Source organism: Pongo pygmaeus, chromosome 3 (assembly GCF_028885625.2).
Source record: "Pongo pygmaeus isolate AG05252 chromosome 3, NHGRI_mPonPyg2-v2.0_pri, whole genome shotgun sequence".
Lineage (NCBI taxonomy): Eukaryota > Metazoa > Chordata > Mammalia > Primates > Hominidae > Pongo > Pongo pygmaeus.
Window position 1 is genome coordinate 45,056,769 of NC_072376.2, and position 14,749 is coordinate 45,071,517.

General features: G+C 37.0%; 1 pseudogene; it reads left to right on the forward strand.

The window, feature by feature from the left end:
- The first annotated feature begins 1,182 nt into the window (after positions 1-1,182).
- Positions 1,183-14,749, forward strand: part of LOC129034531 (transcription factor NF-E4-like) — a 44,238-nt pseudogene continuing 30,671 nt past the window's right edge.

Sequence of the window (14,749 nt, forward strand, 5' to 3'; positions counted from 1 at the left end):
CACTGGTAGATCCATGAATTTGACTCAAATTCTAACTTCAACACTTATTTCAAAAATTAGTTGAATGTATGTTTTATAAAATAGAAAATTTTATTAATGACTTACATTTGAATAAAAATTTGAATAAAAATTTTGAATACAAAATTAGATTCCATTGCTTTTAAAAAAGTTTTCAACATTTTGCACCAACATCTGGCATACCTATGAAAAGAGTAGATCTTGAAAAATCAGGTATCAATTGGATTCGTATAGCTGGAATACCATCAAGACAACATTGGAGACTGTTAAGTGAGGAATTATGAAAGACAAGTGGAGAATGATCCCTGGTAAGCATTTCCTCAGCCATCTCCCTAAAGGAGACTTTGACAAATATTACAAGGTGTTGCAGAGCAGCTGAAGATGAAGCCCTGACTTGAAAAGTTGAGTGATGAAAGTAAAACAAGAAGCACATTATCTACAGTTTTCTGTGAATTTCAGGATATGTTCATTTCCCAGCTATGCTACCATTTTTCCCTCTACCTTACCCCCATTTATGCTCCTCCTCCACAATTAGGAATTTGAATTTTAAAAACAAACACTGTAAATAGAAGTGTTTTTTAAAAATCTCTTTTCTGTAATACTATCAGATTTTTCTAAGACAATGAACACAGAGCTAGTTTCTTCCTAAAACCAGAGTAATAAAAAGGAAAATACAGAGAAAGAAAAGTATTATGGAATTTAATAACTGAAAATATTGAGAGGTGACAGCGTGCTGGCAGCCCTCGCAGCCCTCGCTTGCTCTCGGCACCTCCTCAGCCTTGGCGACCACTCTGGCAGCGCTTGGGGAGCACTTCAGCCTGACACTGCACTGTGGGAGCCCCTTTCTGGGTTGGTCGAGGCTGGAGCTGGCTCCTTCAGCTTGCGGGGAGGTGTGGAGGGAGAGGTGCAGGCAGGAACTGGGGCTGCATGCAGTGCCTGTGGGCCAGCGCAAGTTCTAGGTGGGCATGGGCTCTGCCGCCCGGCACTCAGAGCAGCCGGCCGGTCCCGCTGGCCCCAGGCAGTGAGGGGCTTAGCATCCAGGCCAGCAGCTACGGAGGGTGCGCCAGGTCCCCCAGCAGTGCCGGTCCACTGGCACTGTGCTCGATTTCTTGCTGGGCCTTAGCTGCCTCCCTGCGGGGCAGGGCTTGGGACCTGCAGCCCACCATGCCTGAGCCTCCCCCCAACTCCGTGGGCTCCTGCGAAGCCCGAGCCTCGCCAACAAGCCCCACCCCCTGCTCCATGGCACCTGGTCCCATTGACCGCCCAAGGTCTGGGGAGTGTGGGTGCAAGGCGCGGGACTGGCAGGCAGCTCCACCTGTGGCGCTGGTGTGGGATCCACTAGGTGAAGCCAGCTGGGCTCCTGAGTCTAGTGGGGACTTGGAGAACCTTTATGTCTAGCTAAGGGATTGTAAATACACCAATCAGCACTCTGTATCTAGCCCAGGGTTTGTAAATACACCAATCAGCACCCTGTGTCTAGTTCAAGGTTTGTAAATGCACCAATCAGCACTCTGTGTCTAGCTGATCTGGTGGGGACTTGGAGAACCTTTATGTCTAGCTAAGGGATTGTGAATATACTAATCAGCACTCTGTATCTAGCTTAGGGTTTGTAAATACACCAATCAGCACTTGTATCTAGCTGATCTGGTGGGGACTTGGAGAACTTTTGTGTCTAACTCAGGGATTGTAAACACACCAATCAGCACCCTTTCAATATGGACCAATCAGCTCTCTGTAAAACAGACCAATCAGCTCTCTGTAAAATGGACCAATCAGCAGGATGTGGGTGGGGCAAGATAAGGGAATAAAAGCAGGCTGCCTGAGCCAGCACTGGCAACCCCTTCAGGTCCCCTTCCACGCTATGGAAGCCTTGTTCTTTTGCTCTTTGCAATAAATCTTGCTGCTGCTTGCTCTTTGGGTCCACACTGCCTTTATGAGCTGTAATGGTCACTGTGAAGCTTTATGCAGCTTCACTCCTGAAGCCAGTGAGACCATGAACCCACCAGAATGAAGAAACTCTGAACACATTCAGCGAGACCACGAACCCACTGGGAGGAGAAAACAAACTCCAGACACGCCGCCTTTAGGAACTGTAACACTCACCACTAGGGTTCGCGGCTTCATTCTTGAACGCGGCTTCATTCTTGAAGTCAGTGAGACCAAGAACCCACCAATTCTGGACACAATATCATTTCTCCTTATAAATTACCTGTATAACAAAGTTTAAACCTTTGCTTGGGTTTATAGGCAAAAAATATCAGGTCTTATTAGTTAAAGACTGTATACCTGAGAAGGTAATTTTAACCCATATGAGAGTGACATGAGTTAGCAAAGGACAATGTTATTAAGTTAAATGAATGATAAAATATTCACTGGTATAAGAAAAATGTGGTATTACAGATTATAAGTGGTTCAGTGAGATTCAAAAACATGGTTAATAATTTTAGTGAATGAATATTAGATGCAGTATATTTAGGGAGAATCATAAAAGTCTAACTTTTAAATTCATAATAGCTTGGTTTAATTTGATGCAAGAGGCAGCTGAGAAACATGGTAGGATTTTTTTTTTAAAGATCACTAGAGGAATCTTACTCTTAGTATTCTTAGGACAGACGTGACAGGCAAACACTTGAAAAGAAAAACTAATCTAAATCCCAAAGGCAAACAATAACAGAACCTACGTGTTGGTAGAATTGTTCTTGAAAAAATAGATAGGTATCAGCAATGACATGTGGCATAGCACTCTTTGTATATCATTTTACTCTCATTGTTCTGGTTCACATATCATGACACTTGACATCTATGAATTGATTGAAGAGGAAAAAGAGAGCAGTCTGCCTCAAAACGTTGACCTATAATGCCTGGCCATGTGGGAAGCCAACTTTTCTCCCAGTGTCAGGAGGATAATGAGAGCAGGAGGAGGCAGCAGCCACTCATTCGGTTGCAAGAGGGACAACGGAATCCTGTTATTTTTATAATGGTGATCATCACTTTAAAGGTTACTTTCAGGCTATGACTCAGAAAGTTTGTTGCTTAATCTCAAAGTTAGGAACCACTCAGAGAGAAAACCACAAGGCAATATTTCCCTGAGAAATAACTTTGCAGGATAATAGGGATATATCATGATTGTATAACCTAATCTCGGGATGTTAATACTGTCTAAACCATGAATTTTTATGCATTCCTTATTTTATGACAGAGCACATTCTCAAACATCTGTAATATACAAATATGACATAATGACAATGAGGCAATATAACTTATTTCTCTTAATTTCATTTCTCTGGACAACAGCTACATTCAGGCATTTTCTCCCAGATGATATTGTCTGGTATGCTAATATTTATTCTTTTAAACTTCTTGTATCAATGCTACTTGCACACATGTGTTTTAGGTCACTCATTTTTTTCCATTGTAAAAACAGTCACTTATGTGGGACTAATAATTAGGATGGGAAGTAACCTAATTCTTGCCTCAATTTCCTCATCTGTCAAATGGGCCTAATAATGTTAATAGTACTAGTTTCATAAATTATAAAAAGATTAAGTTAGTTAATAGGAATGAAAACTTAAAACAATGTCCAGGACATAGTAATTATTCAATAAATAGATACAATTAATTTCAGTATGACAACTTGTCCAAAACGTTTGGATTTTTATATTTCTAGGAAAAGATTGCACAATCCCAATGTGATTCCTTGAGATTCTTTGTATGTGTCACAATCATTCATTTACATTTGTTAATTCATTTAGTATACCATACATCCATTATAATTCTTATTCCAATTTCATTCTCCTCTTTCTCTACTTCAGAGAATCAAAATTTGAAGATATGCCTATGAGAGTTTATTATTATACATATGGCAAAAATTGGTTATTTCTGTGATATACAATGTTTTAAGTAATTGAAATTATGACTGATAACATTATATCAAGGCATATCAGGTATCTAGGAATTTACTCAATTTCCGGGACACTTCCTTTAATGACACATATACATATGAATATAACATAATGAGTGTTTAATGTCACTTCTTATCTGCAATGTTTCCCATGTGATTTAACATATCAAATAAGCTTACTTAGATTAACATCTCTTTTTTTAAAGACCTCATATGGAATTTTATTTTGGAAAGTTTGTCAAACATCTAAGTGAAGATTTTCATTGCACTATTCATTATACAAATCTGAAGTTTAGGGGAGTAGTTTGGGCTAGTGATAAACTTTTGAAATTTATGAGCATATAGATAATACTTAAAGACGTGAAACTTGATGGATAATGAAGGAATAATGACAGGGAAGAAGGTCCAATAACTAATCCCTGAGGCATTCCAATATTTATTATTGTAGACTCTGAGGAGGAACAAACAAAGATGGCTAAGAGGAATTTTCCAGCAAAGTAGGAACAATGCCAAAAATGTGTACTACCCAAGAAATAAAATGATGAAAGTTTTTGAAAATTGAAGGAGATTTTGATTTTTATATTGAATAAGAATGGGGTCTGAGAATTGACCATTGGATTTCATAATTTGAAGATCACTCTGAGTGGAGATAAGAGTGATATAAATACAAACCTGATTAGAATGAAGTCAAAAGACAATGAAAAGCTAGAACATGGACATTGCTGGCAATGACAATTTCTTATGAGAAGTTTGAAAGAAAACATAGAATGGGATTTGAGGTCAAATTTTTTGATGGGATTTATCTAGTAGAAATGGAAACTTTAAAATGCATGGAATAATATTCTATGACCCTATCAAATAAGAAGATAAGATGAGTTTCAATTAAATACACTTTGGGTGGCTCTACTGGGTAAAGGAGTTCATGGATCCATGGTTTTGAGTGGCCCTACTGCTCACAGCACACACAACAGCTCCCTGGGGGACCCCACACATAAGGAACTGGGTGAGGGTATCATGGTCTGCCAAACCAGAGCGGAACTAGCTCTCAACCCCTCCCTTACACTCTGGGCCTCTGGCAAGAATGGCAGTCACAGTGATTGTTGAATTGCCTTCCAGGGTCATTCTTTCCTTGTCCTAAAGAACAGCACCTGGCATCTATTGAGATCATTGGTTAAGTCACTGTGTTATATACCTACAAATCTCCTTATCAAATGGTTGTTTAGCCACACCCTTAGTGTTCTCTTATAAAAAGGATTTTTGGCAATATAGATAGGCTGAGAATTTTCCAAATCTTTCAGTTGTTGTTCCTTCTCGCTTAATAATTCCATCTTCCTATACTTTTTCTCTTCTTCCATTTTAATATAAGCATTTTCATATATGAGGAAACAAACAACTTCTTAAATAGTTCCATAAAAATCTCCTTAGCTAAATATCAAATTTCATCTCTTAAAATTTGTACCTTCTATAAAACATTAAAATATGAACATGACTCAGTCAAGTTCTTTGCCATTGTTTAACAAGGATTGCTTTTTTTCCACTTTCCAATAACACGTTCCTCATTTGTGTCTGGGAATATGAGTTTGGACTTCATTGCCCATATTTTTCCCAACATTCTTTAGATGTTTATTTATGTATTTTCTAAGGAAATGAAAGCTTTTACGACTTTCCCCCTTTCTCTCTGAGCTCTCATTAGAAAGAATCACCACACCATGGAATACTATGCAGCCATAACAAAGGATAAGTTCATGTTCTTTACAGGGACATCAATGAAACTGTTAGTTTGCATTCTCAGCAACTAACACAAGAACAGAAAACCAAATATCACATGTTCTCACTCATAAGTGGGAATGGAACAATGAGAACACATGGACACAGGGAGGGGAATATCACCCACCAGGGTATGTCGGGGGAGTGGGGCTAGGGGAGGGATAGCATTAGGAGAAATACCTAATGTAGATGACAGGTTGATGGGTGCAGCAAACCACCATGGCACGTGTATACCTATGTAACAAAACTGCACGTTCTGCACATGTACCCCAGAACATAAAGTATATAAATACATAAATACATACATACATATATACATACACACATACACAAAGTCCATTCACAGAAATGTAGGTTTTTCCTAATATGGAGCACAAAACTCTTCCAGCCTCTACCTACTAGCCAGTTTAAATGCTGCTTTCATATTTTTAAGTATTTGTTACAGAAGCACCTAAGCTTCTCAATACAAATTTTCATTTTAGCCTGGGTTGTTGTAACAAAGTATAAAAGATTGAATAGCTTAAACAACAGAAATTCATTTCTTAAAGTTCTGGAGGCTGGAAGTTTGAGATTAGGGTGCCAGCATGGTCAGATACTGGAGAGAGCCCACTTCTGGGTTGCAGACTGCTGTCTTCTTGCATCCTCACATCACAGAAACAGGACCACAGAGCTCTCTGGGATCCCTTTGAAAAGAACATTAAAACACTTATGACCTCATGACCTAATTACCTCCCAAAGGCCCACCCTCCTAGTATCATCACATTGGGGATTAGAATTTCAACATATGAATTTTTGGGAAAAATTAACATTCAGCGTATAACAAAACTAAATATAGATCTTTTCTCTTTCACAGAAATAAACTCAACATGAATTATAGACCTAAATATGAAACAGAAAAATTAAACACCTTTAGACTATACCATAGATGAAAATCTAGCTGAACTGGGACTTGGTTAAAAGTTTTTAGATACATGATACATGAAAAAGACACAGATAATTTAGGCCTATTGAAATTAAAATTTGATAAGAGCAAGACACTATTAAGAAAATCCGAAGAAAAGCCAAAATCTGTGGAAAATATTTGCAAGATAAATATTTGAAAAGGTTTTGTTTCCAAACTATACAAAGAACTCTTAATCTTAAAAATAGGAAAGAAACAACCCAATTCATAAATATGCAAAAGATCTGAAAAGAAATCTCAGCAAAGAAGATATACAGATGGCAAACAAAAATATAGACAGATACTCAACATTGTTTGCCATTAGGAAGTTGCAAATTCACATAATAAGGATATATCACTATACTCATATTACAATGGCTAATATTTAACAGAAAGTGACAATATCAAATGCTTGCAAAACTTTGAAGTCACAGGAACTCATTTTTATTGCTAGTGAAATGTAAATTGATACAGCCACTTTGATGGGCAGTTGCAAATGCTTCTTACAAAGCAAGACATAATCTTACCATATATTTCTCCTATCATACTCCTAGGTATTTGTCTAACTGATTTGAAAGTTCAGATTTGTATGAAAACACATATTCACTATAAAAACCCCTACCCAAAAAAACTAGAAAGTCTAGAAGAAATGGATAAATTCCTCGACACATACACCCTCCCAAGACTAAACCAGGAAGAAGTTGAATCTCTGAATAGACCAATAACAGGCTCTGAAATTGAGGCAATAATTAATAGCTTACCAACCAAAAAAAGTCCAGGACCAGATGGATTCACAGCCGAATTCTACCAGAGGCACAAGGAGGAGCTGGTACCATTCCTTCTGAAAATATTCCAATCAATAGAAAAAGAGGGAATCCTCCCTAACTCATGTTATGAGGCCAGCATCATCCTGAAAACAAAGCCGGGCAGAGACACAACAAAAAAAGAGAATTTTAGACGAATACCCTTGATGAACATCAATGCAAAAATCCTCAATAAAATACTGGCAAACCGAATCCAGCAGCACATCAAAAAGCTTATCCACCATGATCAAGTGGGCTTCATCCCTGGAATGCAAGGCTGGTTCAACATATGCAAATTAATAAACACAATCCAACATATAAACAGAACCAACGACAAAAACCATATGATTATCTCAATAGATGCAGAAAAGGCCTTTGACAAAATTCAACAACGCTTCATGCTAAAAACTCTCAATAAATTAGGTATTGATGGGACATATCTCAAAATAATAAGAGCTATCTATGACAAACCCACAGCCAATATTATACTGAACAGGCAAAAACTGGAAGCATTTCCTTTGAAAACTGGCACAAGACAGGGATGCCCTCTCTCACCACTCCTATTCAACATAGTGATGGAAGTTCTGGCCAGGGCAGTTAGGCAGAAGGAAATAAAGGGTATTCAATTAGGAAAAGAGGAAGTCAAATTGTCCCTGTTTGCAGATGACATGATTGTATATCCAGAAAACCCCATTGTCTCAGCCCAAAATCTCCGTAAGCTGATAGGCAACTTCAGCAAAGTCTCAGGATACAAAATCAAAGTGCAAAATTCACAAGCATTGTTATACACCAATAACAGACAAACAGAGAGCCAAATCATGAGTGAACTCCCATTCACAATTGCTTCAAAGAGAATAAAATACCTAAGAATCCAACTGACAAGGGATGTGAAGGACCTCTTCAAAGAGAACTACAAACCACTGCTCAATGAAATAAAAGAGGATACAAACAAAACAAATGGAAGAACATTCTATGCTCATGGGTAGGAAGAATCAATATCATGAAAATGGCCATACTGCCCAAGGTAATTTATAGATTCAATGCCATCCCCATCAAGCTACCAATGATTTTCTTCACAGAATTGGAAAAAACTACTTTAAAGTTCATATGGAACCAAAAAAGAGCCTGCATTGCCAAATCAATCCTAAGCCAAAAGAACAAAGCTGGAGGCATCACGCTACCTGACTTCAAACTATACTACAAGGCTTCAGTAACCAAAACAGCATGGTACTGGTACCAAAACAGAGCTATAGACCAATGGAACAGAAAAGAGCCCTCAGAAATAATGCTTCATATCTACAACCATGTGATCTTTGACAAACCTGACAAAAACAAGCAATGGGGAAAGGATTCCCTATTTAATAAATGGTGCTTGGAAAACTGGCTAACCATATGTAGAAAGCTGAAACTGGATTCCTTCCTTACACCTTATACAAAAATTAATTCAAGATGGATTAAAGACTTACATATTAGACCTAAAACCATAAAAACCCTAGAAGAAAACTTAGGCAATACCGTTCAGGACATAGGCATGGGCAATGACTTCATGTCTAAAACACCAAAAGCAATGACAACAAAAGCCAAAATTGACAAATGGGATCTAATTAAACTAAAGAGCTTCTGCACAGCAAAAAAAAAACCACCATCAGAGTGAACAGGCAACCTACACAATGGGAGAAAATTTTTGCAATCTACTCATCTGACAAAGGGCTAATATCCAGAATCTACAATGAACTCCAGCAAATTTACAAGAAAAAAACAAACAACCCCATCAAAAAGTGGGTGAAAGATATGAACAGACACTTCTCAAAAGAAGACATTTATGCAGCCAAAAGACACATGAAAAAATGCTCATCATCACTGGCCATCAGAGAAATGCAAATCAAAATGACAATGAGATACTATCTCACACTGGTTAGAATGGCGATCATTAAAACATCAGGAAACAACAGGTGCTGGAGAGGATGTGGAGAAATAGGAACACTTTTACACTGTTGGTGGGACTGTAAACTAGTTCAACCTTTGTGGAAGTCAGTGTGGCAATTCCTCGGGGATCTAGAACTAGAGTTACCATTTGACCCAGCCATCCCATTACTGGGTATATACCCAAAGGATTATAAATCATGCTGCTATAAAGACACATGCACACGTATGTTTATTGTGGCACTATTCACAATAGCAAAGACTTGGAACCAACCCAAATGTCCAACAATGATAGACTGGATTAAGAAAATGTGGCTCATATACAACATGGAATACTATGCAGCCATAAAAATAATGAGTTCATGTCCTTTGTAGGGACATAGATGAAGCTGGAAACCATCATTCTCAGCAAACTATCACAAGGGCAAAAAAACAAACACCGCATGTTCTGACTCATAGGTGGGACTTGAACAATGAGAACACATGAACACAGGAAGGGGAACATCACACTTTAGGGTCTGTTGTGGGGTGGATGGATGGGGGGAGGATAGCATTAGGAGATATACCTAACGTTAAATGACGAGTTACTGGCTGCAGCACACCAAAATGGCACATGTATACATATGTAACAAACCTGCACATTGTGCACATGTACCCTAAAACTTAAAGTATTAAAAAACACATATTCACATGTTTATAACAGTTTTATTTATAACCTCCAAAAACTGGAACCCACCAAGATGTCTTTCAACAGATCAATTAAGGAAGAAATTGATATATCCATGCAAGGAACTGTTATTCGCAATAAAAAGAAATGGAATATTGGACCATGAAAGAACGTGGATGAATCTTAAATGCATATTTCTTAGTGAAAGGATCAGGCTGAAATGTCTACTTGCTGTATTATTCCAATCAAAGATACTGTGTAAAACGCAATACTATAGTGACATAAAATGTCAGTGTTTTGATATGATGCACAGAGAATTTTTGATGTGGTTTTATATGATGCATAGGAAATAAATGAAGCAAAAAAAAAACTTTTAGGTCAGTAAAGCTATGTTTTATGATACTGCAATGGTGGATACACGATATTCGGCATTTGGTGAAAGCCATGGAACTTAAGAACACAGAGTGGACCTCAGTAAATGGACATTGGAAAACATCATTCGGGAGTCTGAGGTATCCCAGGGTGAAATGAAGAGTGACAAGATAACATAATTATTATAAGTGTATGAAACAATCTCAGTAATGGGCACAGAGGGAAATTTGTAGACTTAAGTAAGTTTGCAAATGAGCAGAGTCTATTACAGTGTCTAAAGGCAAAAGAACCTGTACAGAAGCACTGCAAAGTATTTGATAAGTTGTTTCCATTGGAATATGGGCTAACCACCCTAATTCCACTACATCATGTACTGAAATTGAACAGTTATGTAAATGGATGTTAAATGGTAGGACCTAGATTTCATATTGCTAGAGTGGGAGGTACAGAGAAAAAAAGGAAGGAGTCTAGCATGACCCATGTTGTTTAATGTTACAATGTAAATAAATAATGATTATGTATAGAAATATTTAAAGATATGTGAATATATACAGGTAAGCATACACGCATAAATCTCCTAACTCTGTCAGCTGAGAGAGCCTAGCAGCACTGAACCTACTTTAGCAAACGGCATACCTAGCACCCAGATCTTGAAGTCTATCATTCTCCAGTAAAGATAACTAGAGTTCCTGGGAGTAATGGCTGATTCTAGGACTGGGGAAGGAAATATGCAGATGAACCTGGGGTATCTTGTATGTGTAGATAATTAAAACATGAGAAAACAAACAAACAAAAAACGCACAAGGGGCACAGGAACAAACCAAGAAAGTTCCAAATGGCCAAAAGCAGAATAATTTGTTCAACAACATAAATAATGTTGCATTAGAACCCGAAATATAAATGGAATATATATTAATTGCCACTGATAAAAATAAATACTGGAATAAATAAATAAATGTGGGGGAGAAATAAGCCCCCCATGAATAAGAATGTCAAATAACTTATGTAAATAGCCCTCAACGAGGTAGCAGACATACCTCCCCACTTCTTCACTATGGATTGTACATAGAGACTTTCTTCCAAAGGGTACATATGGAAAGAAAAGGGGATATGGAATAACTTTACATTGTACAAACACTGCATCAGACAAACACTGATCATAAGCAAACTCAAGTCACGTGTGTGTATATACCCATGATAGGATGTGATGAAAATGGCAGTTTGCCTCTGTGGTTTTCCTCCCCAAAACACATAATCTCAGTCAGATTATGTGAAAAACATCACACAGTCTCACAAAAAGATATTCCACAAAATGTATTTACAGGACTCCTCCAAACTGTCAGGGTCATCAAAGACAGCAAGTTTTAGAAACTGCCACTGCCAACAGGAGCCATAATTTAATATGGTACAATGGGTGGCATCCTGGAACATAAAAAAAATGTTAGGTAAAACGTTAAGAAATCTGAATAAAGTGTAGACTTTAGTTTAAAATGGTGTATCAATATAAATATATCAATATAAAGAAGCTAATGTAAGACATTAATAGCAAGAAAAACTTTGGCTATAACTCTCAGTACTATTTTCACATTTTTCTATACATTTAAAACTGTTCTAAATTACAGTGTTTCTTTTTTTTATTATTATTATACTTTAAGTTTTAGGGTACATGTGCACAATGTGCAGGTTAGTTACATATGTATACATGTGCCATGCTGGTGTGCTGCACCCATTAACTTGCCATTTAGCATTAGGTATATCTCATAATGTTATCCCTCCCCCATCCCCCCATCCCACAACAGTCCCCAAAGTGTGATGTTCCCCTTCCTGTGTCCATGTGTTCTCATTGTTCAATTCCCACCTATGAGTGAGAACATGCGGTGTTTGTTTTTTTGTCCTTGCGATAGTTTACTGAGAATGATGATTTCCATCCCTACAAAGGACATGAACTCATCATTTTTTATGGCTGCATAGTATTCCATGGTGTATATGTGCCACATTTTCTTAATCCAGTCTATCATTGTTGGACATTTGGGTTGGTTCCAAGTCTTTACTATTGTGAATAGTGCTGCAATAAACATACATGTGCATGTGTCTTTATAGCAGCATGATTTATAGTCCTTTGGGTATATACCCAGTAATGGGATGGCTGGGTCAAATGGTATTTCAGTTCTAGATCCCCGAGGAATTGCCACACTGACTTCCACAAAGGTTGAACTAGTTTACAGTCCCACCAACAGTGTAAAAGTGTTCCTATTTCTCCACATCCTCTTCAGCACCTGTTGTTTCCTGACTTTTTAATGATCGCCATTCTAACTGGTGTGAGATGGTATCTCATTGTGGTTTTGATTTGCATTTCTCTGATGGCCAGTGATGATGAGCATTTTTTCATGTGCCTTTGGCTGCATAAATGTTTTCTTTTGAGAAGTGTCTGTTCATATCCTTTGCCCACTTTTTGATGGGGTTGTTTGTTTTTTCTTGTAAATTTGTTGGAGTTCATTGTAGATTCTGGATATTAGCCCTTTGTCAGATGAGTAAGTTGCGAAAATTTTCTCCCATTGTGTAGGTTGCCTGTTCACTGTGATGATAGTTTCTTTTGCTGTGCAGAAACTCTTTAGTTTAATTAGATCCCATTTGTCAATTTTGGCTTTTGTTGCCATTGCTTTTGGTGTTTTAGACATGAAATCCTTGCCTGTGTTTCTTTAAAAAGCACTTCATGCTTACTACCCTCTTCTTTCAACTACGTAGCTGCTTAAATTTTATTTTCTAGTATGGTAGCCACAATTTTGATTGAACTTACATATTTACAACTCCTCATCCATGTATTTACAACCCATTATTAATACTGAATTACCTTTTTACTTTTTAATTTCATCCATTACACCTCATTTGTTACTGTTATTAGTCTCAGATTATAACCATGTTTCCAGTTTCTGGAGATTATTTCATCTCTGCATGTTAAATGTAACATTTGTATTACTACTGTTTCTCATTGTCATCTAAAAATACTTAATCTATAATGTGGGAATTATTTCAATTTGTTACTTTTATTAAAAAAACATTTTTTGGCTAGATGATATTTTCAAATCACCTACATAGAATAGTTATCCTATAAACTTGCAAATTAAGCATTTTAGCATACAGAATTTTAAGGGAGGGGATCTGGTGTTATTGGATGAATCAAAGACACTGTTGGAAGAAATCTAACATCCATGATGTTACATTATTTAATGGTACTTAGATGGTTAAGCTCCATCAATTTACTTGACTATCATTATTCTCCCAATAAATATGGATGAGGAGATTAAATACTAGGCTTGGTGAGCTTTAAATTTCCAAATGGCTACAGTATCTTTGATTCTATGGGTCCTTTAATGGTGAAGGAAGCCCTTCGCTTGAACAATGTATCAATTGGTGATACTCTCAGCTGTAAATGGCAGAAAAACCAACTGGCTTCATCAATCAGAGGCTTACAAATAACAAGGCAAATGTTGGTAGGGAGCTCTGTTGGCAAGGGATTGCATTCCTCATTGGCACAAGATCATTTACTTAACTCCAAGGCAGGAAGTGGAGATTTACCAGAGACAAGAATGCAAAATATTTCCCTAGAGTACCTTAGTGTACTTACACTTAGCATGTCATTGGTATAACTGGTGTACATTCTATTTTAATTACAAACAATATGGCTAAAATAATTATTACTGCCTCTATATTGGAGGTGGAGAAGGTAGAATTTTTACTGAGTTAATTCACCAGCTATATCTTCAAATAGCATAAAAGAAGTAAACTGTAATATGCTTAAAATATGTATGTCCTCTGTCAACATAGTGTTCACATTTACTGTAGATATTTAAAACAAATATAGCTTATGTTTGAATCTAATTAAGTTTATTTATAATGCTATTTGTTTAGTATTACTAATAATCCATTGGTAGCTACATATATTAATGTTATATGTAAAATTTTCTTACAAATAAACACAAGGTATATTTTTATACTTAGATTAAAATTATTTCTTAATTAAAAGAGTTTATAATATTACCACTATTACTCTTTTTTGTGGTACCTTTTGTTGGCAAATGTAGTGTTTCTATTTGTGCATGAGTCTCTGACTGTGTATGTGTTTATTCATGTAATCTTAATTCTTGCAACAACCCCTAAAGAAACACCATTGTCCATATTTTATATAGAATAGAACTAAGATTTAAAATGACAAATTAAGTGTCACAGGTCTCATAGTTAAAAATAGAATAACTATTCAATTCTAGACCTATCTAACTCAAAGACCACAAAATAGAATACAGACACAAAGATCTCCAAAAATAGAGACTGGGAGAAATTTTCCCCTGTCTTCTAAGGAC